Source organism: Nycticebus coucang, chromosome X (genome assembly GCF_027406575.1).
Source record: "Nycticebus coucang isolate mNycCou1 chromosome X, mNycCou1.pri, whole genome shotgun sequence".
Lineage (NCBI taxonomy): Eukaryota > Metazoa > Chordata > Mammalia > Primates > Lorisidae > Nycticebus > Nycticebus coucang.
This window is the reverse complement of record NC_069804.1, coordinates 51,488,213-51,492,147: the sequence shown is the minus strand read 5'-3', so window position 1 is coordinate 51,492,147 and position 3,935 is coordinate 51,488,213. Positions and strand designations below refer to the sequence as shown.

General features: G+C 40.3%; 1 pseudogene; it reads right to left on the bottom strand.

Moving 5' to 3' along the window:
* Window positions 1–525: 525 nt before the first annotated feature.
* LOC128576798 (Y-box-binding protein 1-like) lies at window positions 526–1,471 on the bottom strand (annotated as a pseudogene).
* Between the last annotated feature and the right edge of the window lie 2,464 nt (window positions 1,472–3,935).

The window sequence follows — 3,935 nt, the reverse complement described above, 5'->3', positions numbered from 1 at the left end:
CTCAAGAAGTCCTTCCCCAGACCAATGTCCTGAAATATTTCTCCAATGTTTTCTTTGGGTAGTTTCATAGTGTCAAGTCTTATATTTAAGTCTTTAATCTATTTTGATACGATTTTTAAAAATTATTTAAGACCTTTATTAACAGGTGCTTGCAGTTTGTTGACTTTTTTGAAAAAAATCAAGTTGTAAACTTTTATTACAAATTAAAAATGAAGTTCTTAAAAATCTCAACTTGACCAGATAAGAAACAATTTAAAAACCTTTAAAGGCATATTGAGAAAAATCAGACTTTTTAAAAAAACACATTTGTTATTACCAAAAAGGACTTCTTTAGGTAAAAATAATAAAACCCCCATGCTGCATAGATAATGGAGATAGTTCTAGTTATCTGGTCAAGGGACAAAAAGCAAGCACTTAAGGTCTTCAGCTCCAATCCTTTGTTCATTTTTTATTGCTGGAATTTCATATTTGTTTCTTCTTGTTGGATGACTAAACTGGATGCTGGTGGAGATGGTGAGCCGGCATTTACTCAGCCCTGCCCTGCTCAGCCTCGGGAGCTGACGAATAAGTTGGTGGATCGGCTGCTTTTGTCTCTTTGCCATCTTGTGATTTAGGGTTTTCTGGGTATCTGCATTGGTAATTGAAGTTGCAACAGTATTGACGTTGAGGCAGCTGCTGACCTTGGGTCTCATCTATTTGATTCTCTGTATCCTCTTCACTGCCATTGTTTCTGGGCTCTTTGGCTAGGAAGGCCCCTGCGGAATCATGTTCTATAACCCCATACATATTCTGTCTTGCTGGTCTACCTTGTTCTCCTGCACCCTGGTTGTCAGCACCTCCCTCACTTCTCCCTGCACAGGAGGTTGGAACACTGTGATCAATGCCCATAGCGTCTCTGCAAGTAGTCGGGTGGGAACATTTGCCTGGGGTCGGGCCGGGTTGTTGGGCCTGGCCTTCAGGAGCACTCTCCATACCTCCTTCTTTCCCCAGCGCTCACTATTCTGGTAATTCTATTGGTAATTGTGTGGAGGCCTCCTGCGACTGGATAGTGCCTATAATGGTTACGGTCTGCTGCGTCTTTACTGCCTTGAACTGGAATTCCACCAGGGCCTGTAACATCTGCTGCCTCCACACCCTTTTCTCCTTCAACACCATCCAACTCCACAGTCCCTCCATCTCCCACACTGCGAAGGGACTTCCTAGGGTTATTCTTCATGGCAGTCTGCTGTACAAACACATCTTCCCTGCAGTCATTCCTGTTGATGAAACCATATCAGTTTCTTACATCAAACCATTTTACTGTTCCCAAAACCTTCCTTGCCATGACCTTCTTGTCCCTGCCTGCAGGCGCCACCAATGTGAGGCCGCCTGGGGCACAGGTCCCCGCCCTGCTGCCTGTGGTGCTGGGCTTGGTGTCCGCAGCACTGAGGACAGGGTGGTGGGGGGTGCGGGGAGCGATCTCTCTGCTCATGGTTGCAGTGATGGTGATTGGGGCCAGCTGGGGCAGCTGCAGCTCCTCCCAATATGTGATGGTAATTAGGCCAGCATCTGTGGTGGGGCCGCTCAGGGCTTTCTGGGGTCCTCTCTCTGCTCCCACTACTGATCAAACTCTTTTTGTTTTTTTTGCAGACATTATGTTTTATTTTGTTAAATATGGTCATGATGCTGTGGCTACTTAGGAGAACATCTTTTTACTTAAGAGATGTATTCTTGAAAACTTAGGAGTGAAAAGTTAAGGCTGCTACAACTTTCAATGTTCTAGTTTATAAAGGTTTATTTTATTTTTATTTTTTTATTAAATCATAGCTGTATACATTAATGTAATCATGGGGCACCATACACTGGTTTTATAGACCATTTGACACATTTAAGAAAATGCCAGGAAGACCATGTTAACCAGTGTGATGAAAATGTGATCCAACTCTTGATTTGATTTTTTATGTGGCTAGAGACAAGGATCTAGTTTCATTCCTTTGCATATGAATATTCAGTTTTCCAAGGACCATTTATGAAGAGACTGACCTTTCCCCACTGTATTCTCTTGGTACCTTTGTCAAAGATAAGTTCATTGTAGATGTGTGGATTTATTTATGGATTTTCTATTCTGTTCCACAGGTCTATGTGTCTGTTGTTATGGCAGTACTATGCTTTTTGGGTTACTACAGCTCTGTAGTATAATTTGAAGTCAAGTAATGTGATTCCTCCAGTTTTGTTCATTTTGCTCAGGATGGCTTTGGCTATTCTGGGTCTTTTGTGGTTCCACATAAATTTTAGGATTAGTTTTTCTAATCCGTGAAGAATGTCATTGGTATTTTGATGGCAATTGCATCAAATATAATTGCTTTGAGTAATATGGACATTTTAACAATATTGATTCTTTCAATCTAGGAGCATGAATTATCTTTCTATTTTTGTGTCTTCTTTAATTTCCTTCATTGGTATTTTATAGTTTTTCTTATAGAGATATTTCAATTCTTTGCTTAAGTTTATTCCTAGATGTTTTATTTTACTTGCAGCTATTGTAAATGGAATTACTTTCTTGGTTTCCTTTTTAGATTGTTTACTGTTGATGTATAGAAATGCTACTAATTTTCACATGTTGATTTTTTAAGTTAAATCATAGCTATGTAAATTAATGTGATCATGGGGCACCATACACTGGTTTTCTATACCATTTGACATATTTTCATTACACTAGTTAACATAGCCTTCCTGGCATTTTCTTAGTTATTTTGCTAGGACATTTATATTCTACACTTACTAAGTTTCACCTTGTAAGATGCACTGTAGGTGTAATCCCACCAATTACCCTCCCTCCGCCCATCCTGCCATCCCTCACATCCCTCTCCCCCTTCCCCATATTCTTGGGTTATAACTGAGTTATAGCTTTCATATGAAAGCCATAAATTACTTTCATAGTAGGGCTGAGTAGATTGGATACTTTTTCTTCCATTCTTGAGATACTTTACTAAGAAGAATATGTTCCAGCTCCATCCATGTAAACATGAAAGAGGTAAAGTCTCCATCTTTTTTTAAGGCTGCATAATAATCCATGGTGTACATATACCACAATTTATTAATCCATTAGTGGATCGATGGGCACTTGGGCTTTTTCCATGACTTAGCAATTACGAATTGGGCTGTAATAAATATTCAGGTAAAATATATTTGTTATAATGTGATTTTTGATCTTCTGGGTATGTACCTAATAGAGGAATTATAGGATTGAATGGCAGGCCTATTTTTAGATCTCTAAGTGTTCTCCAAACATCTTTCCAAAAGGAATGTATTAACTTGCATTCCCACCAGCAGTGTAGAAGCGTTCCTTTTCTCCACATCCACGCCAACATCTCTGGTCTTGGGATTTTGTGATATGGGCTAATCTTACTGGAGTTAGATGATATCTCAAAGTGGTTTTGATTTGCATTTCTCTAATGATTAAGGATGATGAGCATTTTTTTCACATGTCTGTAGGCCGTGCACCTGTCTTCTTCAGAGAAGTTTCTCTTCAAGTCCCTTGCCCAGCCTGTGATGGGATCACTTGTTCTTTTCTTGCTTATACGTTTGAGTTCTCTGTGGATTCTGGTTATTAAACCTTTGTCAGAGACATAACCTGCAAATATCTTTTCCGATTCAGAGGGCTGTCTGCTTGCTTTACTTACTGTGTTCTTGGCTGTGCAGAAGCTTTTTAGTTTGATCAGGTCCCAGCAGTGTATTTTTTTTTTATTGTTGGGGGTTCATTGAGGGTACAAGAAGCCAGATTACACTGATTGCATTTGTTAGGTGAAGTCCCTCTTGCAATCGTGCCTTGCCTCCAGAAGATGTGGCACACACCAAGGCCCCACCCTCTCCCTCCTTCCCTCTCTCTGCTCTTCCTTTAGCCACCCCTCCTTCCTTCTTTCTCACTCTGGTCTCCTGTCCCATCACCCCCACTG